Source organism: Gigantopelta aegis, chromosome 13 (genome assembly GCF_016097555.1).
Source record: "Gigantopelta aegis isolate Gae_Host chromosome 13, Gae_host_genome, whole genome shotgun sequence".
NCBI classification, from domain to species: domain Eukaryota; kingdom Metazoa; phylum Mollusca; class Gastropoda; order Neomphalida; family Peltospiridae; genus Gigantopelta; species Gigantopelta aegis.
In genome coordinates, this window is record NC_054711.1 from 8,359,471 (window position 1) to 8,381,405 (window position 21,935).

The following is a 21,935-nucleotide window of genomic DNA, read 5'->3' on the forward strand; positions in this document are numbered from 1 at the left end:
AAAGTTTGTTTTGTTTAACGACACCACTAGAGCACATTGATTTATTATTCATCGGCTATTGGATGTCAAACATTTGTTCTTTTTTTTACATATATAGTTTAAAGAGGAAACTCGCTATATCTTTCAATTAGAAGCAAGGGATCTTTTATATGCACCCTTCCACAGACAGGATAGCACATACCACGGATTTTGGTATGTACCAGTCGTGATGCACTGGCTGGAATGAACAATAGCCCAGTGGGTCCACCGAATGGGATCGATCCCAAACCGACCGTGCATCATGCTAGAGCTTTACCACTGGGTTACGTCCCGCCCAGAATGAATGAATGAATGAATGAATGGTGAATGGTGAATGAATGTTTAATGACGTCGGCTAGTGGGTATCAAACTGAGTTAAATGCGTAAATGAAGATATCATCAATATCAAATTAAAACTTCAAAAGTTAATTTAAAACACGGTGTAAAAAGCTGTGCAAAAAACAAAATTAATGCAGGAACAAAACAAACAAAAAAGAGAAAGAAAACTCATTACGTTTGGATTTTTTCAAATGTATATTCTAAATATAACTATCAGTGATATTGATAAATAAGTTCCGGTCTACGATAACACCGTAACGTTCCACAAAGTTACGATACAACGCCACACAAACATGAACACATTAAATATTTATTATTCTTCTTAAAACGACGTTTGCTGTGTTGATTCCACAATTATTTACAAAGACTTTCCGAAGAATACACAATATTTTAGTTACACCATTCATTGATTCTGACAGACTATATAAAATCACCGAGAAAACACACTTGGAAAAAAGAAACGAAAAAAACATTAAAGAAAAAAAAAAGAAGAAAGAAAAGAAAAGAAATAAAGAAAAAAAACTCTAATTCATTAATGTTAACAGTTTATAAAAGGAAAGAAGAATGAAAGAAAGAAAGAAAGAAAGAAAGAAAGAAAGAAAGAAGAAAAAAAACGAATCCATTGATGCTGACAATCTATATAAATTCACCAAGAAAACACAACCGGAAAAAAGAAACGAAAAAAAACCGAAAAGAAAAGAAAAGAAAGGAAAACAAAACAGAATCAATTGATGTTGACAAGAAAACACCCCGGGGGGGGGGGGGGGGGGGGGGGGGGATGTGGGGGGGGGAAGAAAAAAGAAAGAAAGAAAGAAAGAAAAAAACCCGAATTCATTGATGCTAACAGTCTATATATAAAATCACCGAGAAAACACACCCGGGAAAAAAAAAAAAAAGGGGGGGAGGGGGGGGGAGAAAAAACTCGAATTCATTGATGCTAACAGTCTATAAAAAAAAGTCACCGAGAAAACACAACCGCAAAAAAACAAAAAAACAAAAGAGAAAACAAAACAAAACAAAGAAAGAAAGAAAAACGAATTCAGTGTTGCTAACAGTCTATATAAATTGACCGAGAAAACACACCCGAAAAAAAAGAAAGAAAAAAAAAGGAAAAAAACAACAAGAAAAATCAACAACAATGAATTCAATGATGCTAACAATCTATATAAATTCACCGAGAAAACACACCCAGAAAAAAAAAAATGAAAGAAAAAACAAAGAAGAAAAAAACCCCACAAAAGACATAAGCGTACGAGATGGGGGGTGGGGTGGGGGTGGGGGCTGATGGGGGATGGCAGCCATTGAGAAAATTATCAAATTTGTGCAAAAAACATAAAAAAATTCGAGAAAAATAAGCTGGCTTGAACACTTTTCGCCATGTATTTTCATCATTTTGCTCACAATATTATTAAATAATTTTATAATCCAGGTAAAAGTGCGTAGTGATTCGTATGCAACCCTATATAGCTGTTTGGGAGTAATGCTAATATGAATAAATGTTGTCATCCAGATTCGAGCACTTTTGTTCAATTCTGGCAAAACTGAGCCTGCCCTCTTACAAAAATGGGAGCCAGTACGCGAAAAGAGAAAGAAAAAAACACACCAAAAAGCCAAACCCACCCGAATTCATTGATGCTAACAGTCTAGATAGATAGATAGAAACAAACAAACAAACAAACAAACAAAAGAAAAAAAGAAAGAAAGAAAGAAAGAAAGAAGAAAACGAATTCATTGATGCTAACAGTCTAGATAGATAGATAGAAACAAACAAACAAACAAACAACAAACAAAAGAAAGAAAGAAAGAAAGAAGAAAACGAATTCATTGATGCTAACAGTCTATATAAATTCACCGAGAAAACACACCCGGAAAAAAAAAACGAAAAACAAAAAAGAAAGAAAAACCCCGAATTCATTGATTCCAACAGACTATATAAAATTCATCGAGGAAAAACATACACACACACCCAAAAAACTAAATAAATAAATAATGTGTTCGTCATGATACATAAACACTCGCGCTTTTTGTCCTAACACTATAATATGGTTTCTTTAAAAAAAAAAAAAAAAAAAAAAAAAAAAACGATGTCCAGTCACCGCCTGTGTATCATTAATACTTTCTAAAAATACACCCACGCGCCGAATGAAACTCAATAACTGCCGATTGGCTTTGGGGGAGTACTAATAATATTAGACCACTCCCACAATCCCGTAACTGATTTGTCGGATCCCGAAGATGAAATCACGTATCGATCCGGGAATCGTCGAACGCTCCACACACGGAGGTCAAAGGTGAAATCGGCCCGATGTCGCTGATCTAATGACAGGGAGCGCAGCGTTGGTGGGGAATCCTTCTACACGCACGGCGATGACGTTCATTTGGAACTCTTCACGCAGTAAGGTGGAATAACACTCAGAACGAGTTTGACAGTCGGAGCTCTCTAGTTTAAAAGGATAAAGATCGCAAGAGAAACATTTTGTTTCATCTCGCGAGAAGTCAAACAATTTTTTTTTTTGAGAACTGGAGTTTGCAGACAACTTAGAAACTACAGAAAGATACTTAAAAAGAAATACATACATACAAGTTACAGAAAAAAAAGGTAAGTGATATTTTCAGTATAAGGTTGTTGGTGTTTTTTACGTGATTAATAATGTGAACAGAAAGTATTGAAAGCATATTGTTTAATCACTTGGCAGTTACAAATAAGGAAGGACTCGTTTATTTAACAACACCTTGGGAATTGATTGTTTTTTTCTACAGCTATTTGGAATGAAATTAAATGAATGGATAGATGTTTAACAACAGCCCAGCTCTAAAAATGTATTGGTTATTGGGTGTTAAAATAATGTAAGTGTATGAATTGACGGTCAATAAAAGCTGTTTGGTGTCTCATATACGGTAATTCCGGCACTTGATTGAGAGATAAAGATACAAGAGAACCAGCAAATAGGCTTTTCTGACCACGACAAAAAGTAAGGATTCTTTTATACACAATTTTCCATAGATAAAAATTCAATTATTATGTGAAATGAATTACAAGTACGTGATACATATTCACGAATAAATAAAAACACAAGGTAAAGTTAACTAAAGTTTGGTTTGTTTAACCACATCACTAGAGCACATTGATTTATTATCATTGGCTGTTTGGTGTCAGACATTTGGTAATTCTGACGCGTTGTCATCAGAGGAAACCCGCAATTTCATTTCAGTTTATTTCCATGCTTATTATCCAATTCAGGTTCAAGCACGCTGTCCTGGGCACACACCTCAGCTATATGGGCTGTCTGTCCAGGACAGTGGATTAGTTGTTAGTGGTTGGTGAAAGAGAAGAGGGTGTAGTGATCATTGAGTCGTTAAAACTCGCTCTGGGTGGGAGCCGGTACCGGGCTGCGAAGGAAGGAAGGAAATGTTTTATTTAACGACGCACGCACTCAACACATTTTATTTACGGTTATATGGCGTTAAGGTCCACACAGATATAAAGAGAGAAAACCCGCTGTCACCAGTTCATGGGCTACTCTTTTTCGATTAGCAGCAAGGGATCTTTTATATGCACCATCCCACAGACAGGATAGTACATACCACGGCCTTTGTTACCCGGGCTACGAACCCTGTACCTATCAGCCTTATGTTCGATAGCTTAGCCCAGATAGCTGAGGCGTATGCCCAGGACAACGTGCTTGAACTTTAATTGGATATAAGCACGAAGATAAGTTATAATGAAATAATAGAAAGACGTAGCGGAATTTCCGTAGTTTACAAAAGTAGTTAGGAAGTAAATACGATGGGTGGAATTCATGAAGACTTTTTCTTAAACGCGTGTGTTTAAAGGCATACTGTCACAGATTTAAGGACTGTATTTCTCTAAAAATGGATAATAAATGAAAATTACATGAATGTTTGGAAACCAAATCTAGCTATAGCATCATCTTAATTGAACCATGAAGGAGAGAAATTCAAATCAACCTTCTTGGTAATATTAGTTTTTGAATTATGGACCATTGCCATAATTCAATACAATAGTGTGTATGAGTCACAATTATCAAATGTTTGATATTCAACAGCTGATAATTAATAAATCAATGTGCTCTAGTGGTGTCGTTAAACAACTTTAAAACATTTCGACTTGGTAGGTTGCATTAGCAAACGATGTTATAAGATAATGAGGCAAGTTTGGTACCATATAAAAATAAATAAATACATATTCACAAAAAGGAATGTAACAGCGTGGATTTTTTTTTTTGTGGTTATATCAAAATAATAGAATTACAAGTTCAATAAAAGAAATCTAAACGAGTAAAATTTAATAATTAAAATCTGTAAAACGCACTTTTGCTATAAATGCTTGAATTGGTTCAAATGATTGTTTAAAGACGCAAACTTTAGTTTCAACAGGTAAAATTGAACACTAAGTTTGGTTAACTTACAAACTTGTAACACATTTGGATAACGTTACAAGGGAGTAAAACAAGAGTCTGTGAAGTTGAAACGCTGAAATATCATTAAAAATAGACTACCACTTGACTCCATAAATATTACTTAACAGACGCATGTGCGTTTTTAAAAATATAAAACATGTATTTTGTGGTATTAGAAACACCAGGATGACCAGAAAAACTTCGGTTGTAGGAAAATGGATAATTTAAACAATAAAATATAAGTAAAGTTTGATTTGAGTGATCATAAACGCTCTAATAGTGAAAAATATGCCTTAGTGTTTAAAAACTAGGATCTGTCGCTTTAAGAATCCTGGCGTTCATAACACTTGAATCTTCGTTTTGCGAGTTGCTTTCGGCAATGCTTATGACAGAAACTACGATAATTATTGAAGCAAGAGCTGTGGTAAATTCAGTTTATCAAGCTTAGGAAACAATGTATATAAAATTGAAGAATACAACAAATGAATATTTTGGAGAATTTAAGAATTGAACGTGATAATTGTTGACGTTCATTTAAGTATGAATCGCGGAACAGTTAACGGGCTACGCCATTCCTAACGTGTGTAGGTTGAGGCTGAGGTTGAGGTTGAGGTAATTTTATTTACGTGCCTCTATCCATGCACATGGACGAAGAAGTTTGTTTTGTTTAACGACATCACTAGAGCACATTGATTAATTAATCATCGGCTATTGGATGTGAAACTTTTGGTAAAACAGCTCATCTATATAAACAAGATTGCAAATACAACAGATGTACAGGAAAACAAAACACAAACAAACAATACATAGACATTTACAAATATAATGTCATATATCAAAACTGGGGGGAATTTACTGGGGGAAATATACCAGGGGGGATTATCGGGGGTAAATATCCGGGGGCAAATGCCCAAGAATCGAATCTGACAGGTTGTCATGAGAGAAAACCTTCTACATTTTTTCTAATGCAGCAAGTGATCTTTCGTATGCACTTTCCCACAGATAGGATAGCACATACCACGGCATTTGACCAGTTGTGGTGCACTGGTTAGCCACGTTCAGTCTCTGGCAAGGCCCGTGGTTGGGCATGAAAAGTGTCTAAAGCTGTTCTGTGGTTCATGTTTCCAAGAACGTCAAACATACTCACGTTGAATTCTTAAGTAAAAATTGTTTGTTGTATTTTTCAATTTTATATACATTGGGTTTTTTTTAACTTTATAAATTGAATTTATAGCATTGTGATAAGTTTTTATACTGATTAGTCATGTCATTATGTGATACCCAATATCTAGTTTATTTACTAGTGTACTGATTGGGTGTGTTTAGTCATTACAGTATTTTACGAGTGAGCGTTTTTCATTGATTTGAATGAAAAGGTAGGCACGGCGGAAGCAAGCCGACATTAGGGAGGGGATAACTGAGATCGAAGGCACAATGCAAGATTTCTTGGGAGGTTTCGGGGGTATGCTCCCCCCTCTCCCTCCCCCCCCCCCCCCCCCCCACAACATTTTGAAAACTAGATGTGCTGAAATTCAATTTCCTGCATTTTACAAGTAAAGTTCAACTCTGCCTAAAGATTTACTACCAATAATATTTTTGATTTAGAATTATTGGACGGGCTAGAGCCATCACCCCCCCACCCCCCACCCCGCTCCGCCGTGCCTCAAAGGGGCGGGTCCTCTGGGTCCTGATTTGGATCCGCCACATAAGAAAGTTAAATTAAAATTAATATCAAAATCATAAACTTAAGTAAGGCCCGAAACACACCGGTCCTGTGTCTGTGTTTGGGTCTGACGAGTATGAAAAAGTTGAAGTTCGTTTTGTTTAACGACACCACTAGAGCATATTTATTTATTAATCAATAATCATTGCCTATTAGATGTCAAACATTTGGTAATTTTGAAATATAGTCTTAGATAGGAAACCCGCTAAAACATTTTTACTAGTAGCAAGGGATCTTTTATATGCACGGTCCCACAGACAGGATAGCACATACCACGGCCTTTGATGTGTCAGTCGTGGTGCACTGGATGGAGCGAGAAATATTCCAATGAGCCCAACGACGGGGATCGATCCTAGACCGATTGCGCACCATGTGAGTGTTTTACCACCAGGCTACGTCCCGCCCCTGGCGAATATGGTGCCAGTCAAAAACGAAACGCATTGAATCGAATGTGATAAAACACAAACCCAGAGCTAGCGTTGGCACTCGCTAAATTCGCCTGACCGGCCTCGGTGGCGTCGTGGTTAGGCCATCGGTCTACAGGCTGGTAGGTACTGGGTTCGGATCCCAGTCGAGGCATGGGATTTTTTTATCCAGATACCGACTCCAAACCCTGAGTGAGTGTTCCGCAAGGCTCAGTGGGTAGGTGTAAACCACTTGCACCGACCAGTAATCTATAACTGGTTCAACAACGGCCATGGTTTGTGCTATCCTGCCTGTGGGAAGCGCAAATAAAAGATCCCTTACTGCTAATCGGAAGAGTAGCCCATGAAGTGGCGACAGCGGGTTTCCTCTCAAAATCTGTTTGGTCCTTAATCATATGTCTGACGCCATATAACTGTAAATAAAATGTGTTGAGTGCGTCGTTAAATAAAACATTTCTTTCTTTCGCTAAATTCGCCAGTTGCGAATTGTAAAAACAATTGGTGAATTGTATTTTAATTTAGTGGGGGAAAAAAAGGAAGAAAAAACACATTCCTGTAATAGCTGGTATTTTGTTCGGAAATAACTCGCTTTTTACAGTGTTTCAAGTGTAATAGATAAGTTGGCGAAATTGTCTGCCCACTCAGAAATAGCTATGGAAATGACTGTGTTGGCGGGAATTACAGATCTGACAGCAGACGACATAGAACACGTGCTCTGTTTTGACAGCGCTAGACTCGCCAGTTCATGGGTCGGTGTGTTTTGAGCTTTAATAGAAGATGACTCTACCAACGGGGAAGTAGGCTATATAGTTATATATACTGAGTCAAATTAAAAAAACTTCACAACCCTTTCATCTTGGTTAATTAGCAAATAACCGGCCTCGGTGGCGTCGTGGTTAGGCCATCGGTCTACAGGCTGGTAGGTACTGGGTTCGGATCCCAGTCGAGGCATGGGATTTTTAATCCAGATACCGACTCCAAACCCCGAGTGAGTGCTCCGCAAGACTCAATGGGTAGGTGTAAACAAAGGCCATGGTTTGTGCTATCCTGCCTGTGGGAAGCGCAAATAAAAAATCCCTTGCTGCCTGTCGTAAAAGAGTAGCCTATGTGGCGACAGCGGGTTTCCTCTAAAAAACAGTGTCAGAATGACGATATGTTTGACGTCCAATAACCGATGATAAGATAAAAAATCAATGTGCTCCAGTGGCAATAATAAAAAAATTAAAAAAAACTTTACTTTAATTAGCAAATATGACAGAAGAACGTGTTAAATAAGGTATTTTGTGTTGTGTTGTGTCCAAAAAAAGAATAGGAATAAATGTTGAGTCAAAAAATGTTCGATGCGCCCACAGCGTGCGTCAAAACCACAAAGAGCCAAAATAGTAATTCACAAGCAGGGTCGTCTGATGAAATCACAGGTTCAGTAGCGCGTATGCCCTCCATGTTTACCCACAACTGCAAGTTAACGCCTCCTCATTGACTGCCTGGTGCGTGTAAAGACTGCATTAGGGATACGGCGCCATTGTTCCACTAATGAGACACCAAGTTCCTGCAAGGTCTGTGGAGGGTTCCTGAGAGTGTACATGCGTCTTCCCATCACATCCCAGACGTGCTCGATTGGATTCAGGTCGGGCGACCTTGAAGACCAATCCATGACATTGATACCCGCGTTCCTCAGGTAATCCCTTGTCAAAATGGCCGTGTGGGGTCTGGCGTTGTCATGCTGAAATATTAGGCCTGGGCCATGAGCTGCCGTGGATGGCACAAGTTCCCGGGGCAGCACCAGGACTGGTGCTTATAAAGCTTTAAAGCTTTAGAGTCCAGACTCGAGACTCTGATAGAGTCCGAGAAATAATGTCATGACAACGCCATACAAATTGTGTGCGTGTGACGTCATTAGAGATTGAGTCTGGACTCTAAAAGTTTTATAAGCACGGGCCCTGGTCGCGGTATGCAGCAGCGTTGAGGTTGCCACGGATGACAAGAAGCCGAGAACGGCCATTTGCACAGAAAGCACTCCAAACCATTACACTTCCGCCTCAGAATCTGTCAACTTCACTGACACAACACTAAGCATGAAGTTCACCACGTCGTCTCCAAATCCTCTGCCTTCCATCGGCAAATCGCAGAGTGAATCTTGATTCATCGCTAAACACGACTCTATTCCATTCCCTCTGAGTCCATCGCAAGTGGCGTTGTGCCCACAATTGACGTTGACGTCGATGAAATTGGGTCAAAATGGGTCCAACATATGGGCGCCGTGCGTGGAGGTGAACAGATTTCAGATCGTTTGCGCGGACACCCGACGTCTAAAAAGTTTATTACTGGTTACTGTAGCTGTCATGAAACGTTTGCGGAGGTGACGTAACATAATATGACGGCCACCTGCCTGTGACGTCACACGTGGTCTACCCGGTCGGGGGCGATCAGCTGTGGTGCCCGTTTGTTGTACTCGTGTCCGCAGATCATAAACTTCCCGTTTACAGCAATCCAACGCCCTTGCAACGTCAGCTACTGATGTTCCCGCATGCAACATACCGACGGCACATTCACGCTGCACATTTGTGAGGTGTGGCATCGAAACAGGTCGTAACAAATATCGTTTTAATGTGTTTTTTCGTTGTGTCAGACTACTGTGAGCAAGTAATGATGAAACACGTGTGCTACTGTAGTTACGCGACCAGTGGCACGTGCAAAACCACTTTTGCCTCAATGGTGCAGTGCACGTGCTATGGATCGGGTCACGTGGGCTATGATGGGCTTTGAACACTCATTGGCTTTATTCAAATTTTAGATAGTGAAGTTTTTAATGACTCAGTATATAAACTACCGGCTTCGGTGGTGTCATGGTTAAGTCATCGCACATAAAGCTGGTAGGTACTGGGTTCGCAGCCCGGTACCGGCTCCCACACACAGCAAGTTTTAACGACTCAATGGGTAGGTGTAAGACCACTACACCCTCTTCTCTCTCACTAACCACTAACAACTAACCTACTGTCCTGGACCGACAGCCCAGATAGCTGAGGTGTGTGCCCAGAACAGCGTCCTTGAACCTTAATTGGATATAAGCACGAACATATTTGTCTATTTTGCGTCTAATTTATTATGTTCAGTCTATTTTCGTGCTTTTATCAATTTAAGGTTCAAGCACGCTGTCCTGGGCACACAAATTAGCTATTTAGATAGTGTCCACAACACACTTTTAGTGGTTGTTTGTTTGTGATCTAGCTCGCCTAAAGTGGTTGCGTCGTAGGTAGCTCGAGTCACCTCCAGCCCTATCCCCTTATTGATATTGATATGTGGGATAAGGCTGGAGGAAAGTACCAACGCTACACGAAGAAACCCGACATCTCTATGCGAAACGAACCTGCGCTGTACTTTCTTGTACTGACATATAGGGGCGTCGGGTTTCTTCGTGTAGCGTTGGTACTAGTTAACAACATGTGTAATGTCATGACTGAACTCGAGAATAATCAAACTAAAACTCTGTGGCATCAGCTATAGGAAAGAACGAGTATTTTAGACACAGTAGCTTGCAACCATTTGGTTCTCGACTATTGCAAAAACATTACATAGACTTTCCTCTAGCTTTACCCTGCATATCAATATCAATAAGGGGTAGGGCTAAAGGTGACTCGAGTTAGCTTTACCCTACATATCAGTATCAATAAGGGGTAGGGCTAGGTGACTCGGGTTAGCTTTACCCCACATATCAGTATCAATAAGGGGTAGGGCTGAAGGTGACTCGAGTTAGCTTTACCCTACATATCAGTATCAATAAGGGGTAAGGCTGAAGGTGACTCGAGTTAGCTTTACCCTACATATCAGTATCAATAAGGGGTAGGGCTGGAGGTGACTCGGGTTAGCCTTACCCCACATATCAATATCAATAAGGGGTAGGGCTGGAGGTGACTCGAGTTAGCCTTACCCCACATATCAATATCAATAAGGGGTAGGGCTGGAGGTGACTCGAGCTACGTCGTAGGATACTTTCTGTTGAAATCTTTGTAAACCAAATGTAACAAGTTCTGTTAGGATTAAAACACCTCAGTGCACCCATTCTCTGAGTGGTTTTGGGTTTTTTCGGTCTCAGCCAGTGCACCATTACTGGTATATCAAAGTATGTGGTATGTGCTGTCCTGTCTGTGGGAAAGTGTATATAAAAGATCCTTTGCTGAATAATGGAAAAACATTTCCTCTAAGACTGCGAGTCAAAAATTACCAATCTTTTTACATCCAATAGCCAATGATTAATAAACCAATGTGCTCTAGTGGTGTCGTGGAACAAACTAGACTTTTAACGTATTTGTTTGAGCCTACATGACATGGTGTGGATTTCTTCTTCACATGATTTAGTCCAATGGTTTGGTTAAAGGGAAAGACCCTAGGATTTAAACGCTAAGGCATATTTTTCACCTAGACCCTAGTTTCAACCCGTAAAAATGGACACTAAGTTTGGTCAATTTACAAATCTGTAACAAATTTGGATATAACAGAGTGAAAGAAGAGTCTGTGACGTTGAAATACCCTTAAAATAGACTAAAACGCGTCTCCATAATCGTTACTTGTCAGACGCATGTGCGTTTTTAAAAACATTTAAAAAAATCATTTTGTGGTATTAAAAAAACCCAGGATGCCCAGAAACACTTCGGTTGTAGGGAAATGGATAATCTAAACAATAAAATATAAGTAATGTTTGATTTCAGTAATCATAAACTGCTCTAATAGTGATAATTATGTCTTAGTGTTTGAAAACTAGGGTCTGTCAAGGGGAAAACATAAATGTACTGTATAAATAAAATATTTGCCGAGGGAAAAGGGGCGTCAGTGGTAAAGCGCTCGCCCGATGTTCGATCGATCTAGGTTCGATCCTCGCCAGTGGGACCATTAGCCTTTTTTCTCGTTCCAGCCAGTACTCTACAACCGTAGAAAGTAGTATCTGTCTGTGTGATGCCGCATATAAAAGATCTCTTAATGCTAATCGGAAAGAGTAGCCCATTGCGTGGCAGCAGCGGGTTTCCTCTCTCATTACCTGTGTGGTCATTAACCTCTGTGTGGTCATTAACCTCTGTGTAGGCCTATTAGGCTTTTTTTTTTGTTCTAGCCAGTGCCCCATAAATGTTGTAACAAAGGCTAAATCCCGCACTAATTTTTAAAACAACTATCCGACTGGCTAAGCCATTGTAATGCAACTATTGCGCGCTAGAACCTTACCGCAGATTTCCATACGTCCCATCACAAATTAAACAATTGTCTGGAGTGATTTCGCTTATCAAATAAATCTATATAATTTGATATGACGCCATAATCTTCCATAAGCATAAATATTTCATTTTAATATAATAATATGTAGAATGGCCCAGATAACGAGATACTGGGGGAAACCACAGGGGGTGCGAAACAGAGACAGTCTGATTAATGAGATTCAATATTTAAAACATTCCAGACAGTTTTTTAAATATATATATATAGTTACCAGCTTTGGTGGTGTCGTGGTTAAAGCTATCGGACATAAGGCTGGTAGGTACATGGTTCGCAGCTCGGTACGGGCTCCCAGCGAGTTTGAGCGACTCAATGGGTAGGTGTTAGACCACCACACCCTCTTCTCTAACCACTAACCGCTAACTCTCTGTCCTGGACAGACAGCCCAGACAGCTTAGGTTTGTACCCATGCCAGCGTGCTTGAACCTTAATTGGATATAAGCACGAAAATAAGTTGAAATGAAATGAAATATTATAGTTAGTATCTGATCCAGTCAAACGTTAAAATGTGTTTTGTTTAACGACACCACTAGAGTCCAAGGGTTTATTTTAATCATCGGTTATTGGATGTCAAGCATTTGGTAGTTCCTGCACGTAGTGATCAGAGGAAACCCGCTACATTTGGTAGTTCCTGCACGTAGTGGTCAGAGAAAACCCGCTACATTTGGTAGTTCCTGCACGTAGTGGTCAGAGGAAACCCGCTACATTTGGTAGTTCCTGCACGTAGTGATCAGAGAAATCCCGCTACATTTGGTAGTTCCTGCACGTAGTGGTCAGAGGAAACCCGCTACATTTGGTAGTTCCTGCACGTAGTGGTCAGAGGAAACCCGCTACATTTGGTAGTTCCTGCACGTAGTGATCAGAGGAAACCCGCTACATTTGGTAGTTCCTGCACGTAGTGGTCAGAGAAAACCCGCTACATTTGGTTTCATTAGCAGCAAAGGAATTTCTCGTAGGCGTTTTCCCACAGACACGACAGCACATACCACGACCTTTGATTTACAAATCAATCTGAAAAACAAAATCATATTAGATATTTCAAAACCGTTTCTCTGCAAAAGTCAAAATACAAAAGGACAGTTTGACATTATTATGACTGCACGGTGAACTGACAAGTGTTTCTCCTAAAGGAGGACTGCCACTTTCCAGGAAAATTGATTTTGCTGTTGCTATGCTTGTTCTTTTTGTTTTGTTTCGTTTTGTTCTTTTTGTTTTGTTTCGTTTCGTTTTTTTGTTGTTGTTTTTTTGTTTTGTTGGTTTTGTTTTGTTTCGGTTTTGGGGTTTTTTTTTGTGTCCGTGGTTTTTTTTTTTTTAATTTGTCTGTTTTTCTTCTCGTTTTTTTTGCGGGGGGGGGGGGGGGGGGGGAGGTGGGGAGAGTATGTGTATGTTTTTAGTTTTTTGGTTTGTTTTTGTACTGTTTTAGTTGTTTGGGTGGGTTTTTTTACTGTTTTTCGTTTTGTTCTTATACTAAAAGGCAAATGTTATTGTGATACACAAAAGACAAAGATAATTGATGATAAGTTTTTACTGCCTTGTATGAAACATTATAACATGGAAAGAGAAATGTCCGAAGGTATGGAAACGAGCAATAATCCATGAAAAGGGCGCACCTGCCATATGCAAATGAGCCACACCACTAGAGGGGGTCCAGAGCGACGTTCACACAGTCAGTAGCTAGTGTGTCCACCTTGAGCATTGATACAGGCCTGGCACCGTCGTGTCATTGAGGCCACTAAACGCTGGAGAAAGGGATGGTACGGCCTGTGAGGATTGCTGGCTGGAACAGGTTTCGCAGATTACGTGGTTCGGATCCATGAGTCTTGGCGAGGGGTTGTCATGTGTGGTCGGCCGCTACGGGGACGGTTCCTGACCTGGTTGTTTTGTTGATATCGTTGCCATAAGTGCCATATGGTGTTTCTGTGGACGTTAAATTGACGTATGACGTCACGCTGCGAGGTACCAGATTAAAGTATTCTCATGACTCGCCATCTGTCTGTTTCACTGAGGTGTGGCATGACGAAATTGTATCAAACAGTTCACTAATGACGTTTTTTCTGACTTTTGGACTTCTGAAGGCTGCACAGAGTGGCAATGATTTGCGACTGAATGTCTGGCCTTTCATGGTGAACACTGGACAGGATTTCTCCCGAATATTCCACGTTTCTTGCACAAAGCATGCAATCGCTGCAACAACTGATTGAATGCATTTCTTTGAGCTGTTTTATGCAGATTTTCTCTGGTTTACATCCATAAATCCATTCACAAATTTATTACTCCAGACAATCCATGTCACAATAACTTTTGCCTTTGAGTATACTTCTTTTTTTTTATTCTTGGAGCGAGTGTTGTTAGGGTTTTTTGTGGGGTTTTTTTTTTTTTTTTTTTTTTAGTTGTTTGTTGTGTTTGTTTTTGTTTTGTGTGTGGGGGGGGGGGGGGGTGTTGTGGGGGTTAGGGGGTGGGTTTGTTTGTTTGTGTTTGTGGTTTGCGCTGCTTGTAATTATCAATACTGCAAAATCATCCGACAATAAGGTTGGATGCACTCTTCGGACACTGTGTTTTTTCCTGTTCCAACTAGTACCCCATATCAAAAGCAGTGGTATGTGATATCCTGTCAGTGTGACAGTGCCTATAAAAGATCCCTTTCTACTAACAGAAAAATATATCGGATTTCCTCAGAAGAATACGTTTCAGAATTACCAAATGTGTGACATTCAATAGCCGGTGGTTAATAAATCAATGTGCTCTAGTGGTATCGTCCAACAAAACAAATTTTAAACTTCATTCGTTGATAAATAGAACACATTAAAACCACTGACTCAAGTTTTTTAGGCACTATGTAAAATGGGTTCAGCTATTGCAGATTTTTTTATTGTCAACTTTCATCTTATTTAAAATGTTTTGCTTTTAATGATTCTTAAAATCAATTCACTAAATGCCTTTTGTTGTTTGACGTAAGCGACAACGCACAGACAAGAAAGTCGAAAAATACAACATGCATATGCAAGCTGTGCGTAATTACTATTGTGTGCCTCTGGAGTCTATTTACGGTTACTTAGCCTATTGAACAATCTACAAATTGACGCTTTCAATATTTCAAAACAAAGCCAACATCTGGTAGGCTAGCAGTTCAAGCTGCCATCCGGGAAATCAAAAGCAATTTCCGTAACAACATCCGAACCATGATTAATATTTTTTAATTATTATTATTATTTTGTTGAAAAAAAAACATAATAAAAAAAAAAAAAAAAAATTCATAGTATTGTATGGAAACTGCAAACAACACGTATTTAAAAGTGCAGTCTCTAATTTTCTATATTTCACGACATAACAAACGTCGTCGTCTTCAACTTCTTCTTCGAACGTTCAGACAGGGACCACAGTAGCTCGAACAATGCTGCTGTGCGCTGCAGGTTTTTCTTGGGGCCGAAAGGTTTCTCCTTCAGGTGTTCATCTGAAGGCCAGATTGCTTCACTCTGGTCATGGTAGTGGAGATATGCTGAAGGACATGATCGACAGTCATGGCGGCTGTGCCACAATCACATGTTCCAGTGTCTCCCACTTGGAATCTTGTGTACATGTGGTACTTTAGTCTACAGTGGCCTGTTCTCAGTCATCACCTGGTCTTCTTTTGACAGTTTGTAGTAACTGTCTCCGCTGTTATTATCCAGTAAAAATATGACTGAACCTAGAACAGAAGGTTATATATATATATATATATATATATATATATATATATTGTTTAGACCCCACTGAACATTATATCCAAAATCTACCCAAATCTGACGCCGGGAAGGAAATGCGCTAATTAGCATAAATCCAATATGGCCGCCAACACAAACTTTGAAGCCGTATATCTCCTAAATGGTTGATGTTAGATTCCATAAATCTATTATGAGTAGATAGAAATATATCAAAGAATCAAAATATCTCGTTGAAAATATAGTATGACGCACATACGACGTCATGACGCAAATATGACGTCATATCACGTCATCAAATCTCAAAATGGCTTATAAAAACGTATGTTTCCAGCAGATATGATACTATACTCATAAATGTATCCACGGATTTACTAATAATGCTTAATCCTTAATGATGTAATATCACAAATGATAGGAAGGATGTACTTTCATGTATGGTGTTGTTTGAACCATTGTGTCTTGTATGTTCGCTTTACAGTAGCTTTCATCTCCTCGAATGTGATCTGTGGCTCATCTTGGACCAATTGTCCTCTTTCTTATCTGCTTCCTCATTTCCTGGGATGTTGCAACACGAGAAACAATGTACGATTGTAGCTATCATTATTTTTGTTATACTTAATGACACTAAAACTCAACAAACTTTTTTGCTGTAATTTTCTATATTTCACGACACGACAAACTCTATATATAATTCTAATTCGTATAACAGTATCATTCACTGGCGTTTTGTCCCTAAAGGCTTTGTTAGTTTTATATAAAAGATCCCTTGCTGCTAATGGCAAAATGTAGAGGGTTTTTACTGAAGTGTTAGAAATACCAACTGTTTGACATCCAGTCATCGATGATTAATTATTTAAAAAATTGTTTTGTTTAACGATACCATTAGAGCACATTGATTTATTAATCATCTGTTGGATGTCAGACATTTGGTAATTCTGACAAAGACTTAGATATAAAACCTGCTATATTTTGTTCCATTAGTAGCAAGGGATTTGTTATATGCACCATCCCACAGACATAAAAGCACATACCATGACCTTTGATGTACCAGTCGTGGTGCACTGGCTGGGACGAGAAACAGACCTATGGGCCCACCGACGGGGATTGATCCTAGACCGAGCCTGTTAGTTGAAATTGTATAACCTCAGAAAACATGGAATTTTTTTCATGTGGAACACTTTTGTGTGTTCACTCAAAGGCGATGGGGCTTTTTTTTAGGGGGTGGGGGGGGGGGGGGTCTTAAAAACAAATGTCCTTTTTTAAAAATGGGTTTCACTAGGAATTCCAAATTTTCTAAAACATTTTTTTTCTTCTTCTTCTTCTTCTTTTTGTCTTTTCTTTTCTTTTTCTTTTTTCTCCCCCCCCCCCCCCCCCCCCCCCCCCCCCCCCATCATTATTGTTTTTAACTTACAACTAACCTTCTCTATTTAATATTTTTAGTTGCCTTGAATTTCCACCGGGTCGTTTGTTGATTTATTCTCCTGATAATGTTAACTAACCTGTCGAAACGTCAAATTTTAAAAATATTTTTATGTAAATTTAATTTTAAATTGATTTCAGTGGAAACAATTTTTATAGGTTTTTTTTTTTAGTAAAATTCAAACCAGGTTTTCCTCCCATACACGGACACTATTCAAGATATGTTTATTTATTCCACCTTTTCAATAGTCATAATCAATATACAACTTTTGTTATTCAAGTTTTCGCAAAATCGGAATTAAAAAAAATGGTTTCTCTCAAATAGGCGGTGGTGTAGTGGCGTAATGAACGCGTATTTGAATAATAAAACGCGTTCCAAATAACATGTTTGATATCATAATCACGTCAGATATAATTATAACAAGCATTCAATAGCTGTCGCTATTCTTAACGGTGCATTACCTAGTTTAAACAGCTGCTACAAAGAAAAGGGAAGGAACATTTAACGATTCAGTGGAATGATGCATATAAAATATTACTTGCTGCAAATCAAGGCGAGTAGCCCATTGCGGGTTTCCTTTCTCATTATCTGTGTGGTCTTTAACCATATGTTCGACGCCATATAATTGTAATTTTAAAAATGTGTTGTGCGTCGTTAAAAAAAATAGCCCGTCCTTCCTTGTAACACATTTTTAACTACGTCTATTTGGTTGTGGTCGTATAGCTATTTCAACAATGTCGATAGAGAGACGCAGAGAGAGAGAGAGAAAGAGAAAGCGAGAGAGAGAGAGAGAGAGAGAGGTGGAAGGGATAGATAGATAGAAAAGATGGAGAGAAGAGAAAGAAATGAGAGAGAGACAGAGAGAGAGAGAGAGAGAGAGAGAGAGAGAGAGAGAGAGAGAGAGAGAGAGAGAGAGATGGAAGGGATAGATAGATAGATAGATAGGGATAGATAGATAGATAGATAGAAAAGATGGAGAGAGGAGAAAGAGATGGGAGAGAGAGAGAGAGAGAGAGAGAGAGAGAGAGAGGGGTGGAAGGGATAGGTAGAAAAAGAAAGAGAGGAGAAAGTGATGGAAGAGAGAGAGGAGAAAGTCAGAGACAGAGACAGAGAGACAGAGACAGCGAGAAACAGACAAATAGAGGGATGAATGAGATGGAAGGTAGAGAGGGAAAAGACAGAGGGCAAATGGAGAGAGAGAAGAAACAGAGAAAGAAAGATAGCGGAGGGAGAGAAAAAGAGGGGAGGGATTTGATCATGGTTTGCTCCCACCTAGCAAAACAACCACTCCAACCACCACCACCACCCCCACCACCCCACACACACACACCCCCCAGAGTGTTTTAGCTTGATTTAGTGTACGCCCGGTTTATGATTCATGGTTTATGCCAATATGGTTAAATATAAATTAATCACCATGTGATTAAAAACCACCCCTCGGCTGTGTTGATCACGTTGAACAAAACCGATCACAAATTCGTTTAACAGAATAATAAAAGACGTAATCGTAACCTGAACTGGTATTCAGATTTCAAGGCCGCGGGATGTTCTTGGTAATTTTGTATTATGTTTCAATATATACTCACAGACAAAGTTAAACCTGCGCGGCCGAACATACTGAATCTATATATGGCGGGAGGCCAGGGCGTAGGCCAATGGTAAAGCGCTCGCCTGATGCGCGGTCGGTCTAGCATCGATAACCGTCGGTGGGCCCATTGGACTAATTCTCATTCCAGTCAGGGGTATATCAAAGGCCGTGGTATGTGCTATCCTGTCTGTGAGATGGTTCAATAGCCAATGATTAAAGGCATACTGTCACGGATTTAAAGACCTTATTTCTCTAAAAATGGATAATAAATAAAAATCACATTAATTGTTGAAAACCAAATCTAGCTATCGCATCACCTTAACTGAACCATGATAGAGTGAAATCCATGTCAACCCTCTCGGCAATTTTAGTTTTTGAATTATGGACCATTGCCATAATTCAATTATTTTTACAAAATATCATTAATAAATGGAGTATGGTGGTTATGAACATGGTTAAATAAAGGGACAAATCAAATTATTATTGTTCAAGTAATACGTTGTTAGACCATTAAATAGGTCAGTGGTCTGTGACAATATGCCTTTAATAAATCGAAGAAAGACGAAGATAGAATGAATAAATGAATAAGTCAGCGAAACAGAGAAATACAGGATTAGTGATGAGTGAGAGAGACAGAAGGACGGAGAAAACAGAGATCAAGCAATTGTCCTACAGTTCGTTCAAATAAAATTAATTCGACGAGGATGGGATTCGAACCCACGCGGGCAGAGCCCAATGGATTAGCAGTCCATCGCCTTAACCACTCGGCCACCTCGTCTTGTTAGACGTTATTAAATATTTCGTGTTTAGTGATGATGTAAAAAATATATATTATATAAATATTGCAATAAAAATATATTCATTTTTAAAGTATAGTCGAAGACATTAGTACTTTATTTTCAGTTTAATTAGTCTAAATATGAGATACATTCTGCAATTTAAAAAAAAATCATAATCAAAATTCTAAAACAAAAATTTAATCTACGATGATGTGATTCGAACCCACACGGGCAGAACCCAATGGAATAGCAGTCCATCGCTTTTTACCCCCTTCTTCTTTTAATTCAGAACATCAACATGATACATACATACAAGAAACCACATACGCGCACACGCACCAAAGACCCACTCACTAACTTACATAATACATTGTGACGGAACATGCTCTTAATTTGTTTTCGCCTGTGGCGATATTAATTGTTTTAGAGGGCCGTGTGCAGTTCCAATATGCACTTAAGCCCAGATGGGCAACTTGTTACGTGATACCTTTGCGCGACGGTCGTCGAGCTTTTCTAATATACACCCAGTGCAGGTGCGGAGGCCATGTGGCCAGTAGTTACGTAATACCTCCGCGAGTGCGGTTTTTACAACCGTGATTTTGGTGACTAGGCGTCATTAAGTCTGACCATCTGAGAAAAAAAATACCGCTTGGTTACTGTGGAAATATACACATCATAAGATTCGGTTCCGCGTCCTGTCTCCGGACCAATCTGGGATTTTATAATAAATAGCTAGGGTTTTAGAGATATCGGGGAGAAACAAAAGGAAGGCTCCAGGGGATCGCTGTCCGTCCGGACTGGTAAATATTATATTTTCTGCTCTGTGTATAACCTTGATGTGATTGATGTGACTTTAAATATTTTAATACTGTATTATACCAATATTATTTAGACGGTGCTGCCGGTCATCTGACGCAGTAATACTGTAGGCTAACTGTTCTATATATATATATATATAAAGCTTAGCCAGTCATCCTAGAGGACCTAGGTAAACTGTAGGTTATTGTCTTTATTGTGATAGGTACCAGTATTAATTCTGTGTTACAAGGTTACTGAATGAGTAGTTAGGGTTAATTAAAAATTAACCAGTTAGGAATAGAGTTGTAATTCCTTTATTAATTAAGTTCTCCTGGAAGCGTTTCTCAATTATCACACGTTATTGAACGAGTAGTAAGGGTTAATTAAAAATTAACCAGTTAGGAATAGAGTTGTAATTCCTTTATTAATTAAGTTCTCCAGGAAGCGTTTCTCAATTATCGCACGTTACTGAATGAGTAGTTAGGGTTAATTAAAAATTAACCAGTTAGGAATAGAGTTGTAATTCCTTTATTAATTAAGTTCTCCTGGAAGCGTTTCTCAATTATCACACGTTATTGAACGAGTAGTAAGGGTTAATTAAAAATTAACCAGTTAGGAATAGAGTTGTAATTCCTTTATTAATTAAGTTCTCCAGGAAGCGTTTCTCAATTATCGCACGTTACTGAATGAGTAGTTAGGGTTAATTAAAAATTAACCAGTTAGGAATAGAGTTGTAATTCCTTTATTAATTAAGTTCTCCTGGAAGCGTTTCTCAATTATCACACGTGTGGGTGTTGTGTCACGGTGAAGTGATTAGCATATTGTGTAAACTAGACACCTAGAGATTAACTAATTAAGTGATCAGTTCTGGGTTGTTATTATTTGTTGTTGTTAATTAACTACTGCGGCAGTACATTTGTCAGCGTAGGTTAATACAGATTCCAAAGTGTATTGTGTTTTTGTTGTGTTTTCTAGTGAACTAAACGTGCTATAATAATATATACTTTATATAAGATCTTATCTCTGCTCATACCTAGACGAGCCACAAGCGGGTATAACTGCCTATTACAGAGAGATCTAATAGATATACAGTTAGGAGAGATATTTGGACAATCGTGTTTCATTCAGTTACGGGTATTATAGGATCCCCGTAACATACATTTTAAAATTGAGGGATATTGATCATAGATACATGTAGAAAACACAGAACAGAAACATTGTTAAATAACATAAAACTTCAAAGGGATATATATAAATAAAGACCATTAAATAATGTTTGATATCCAGAAAAACATCATTTCTAACATATAATCATATAGTGATCATGATTAAAGAGAACTGTTAGGTGTTGACGCATATAATGTTTAAAGAACAATACAATACTGATGGTTGACACCTTTGTTTCAGCTATTATACGACTCATGTAAACAGATGCTCTCTCTCTCTCTCTCTCTCTCTCTC

The 21,935-nt window shown here is 38.8% G+C and overlaps 1 protein-coding gene and 1 non-coding gene across 2 annotated transcripts in view; one reads left to right on the forward strand and one right to left on the reverse strand.

The window, feature by feature from the left end:
* The first annotated feature begins 2,679 nt into the window (after positions 1-2,679).
* LOC121387385 overlaps positions 2,680-21,935 on the forward strand; it is a 105,390-nt gene continuing 86,134 nt past the window's right edge. Inside the window, exon 1 of the mRNA XM_041518484.1 lies at positions 2,680-2,956. The gene's annotated coding sequence lies outside the window, so the exon portion shown is untranslated. The remainder of the gene's footprint in view (positions 2,957-21,935) is intronic.
* Positions 19,594-19,675, reverse strand: Trnas-gcu. Its single transcript has one exon. It is a non-coding gene; the product is annotated as a tRNA-Ser (tRNA).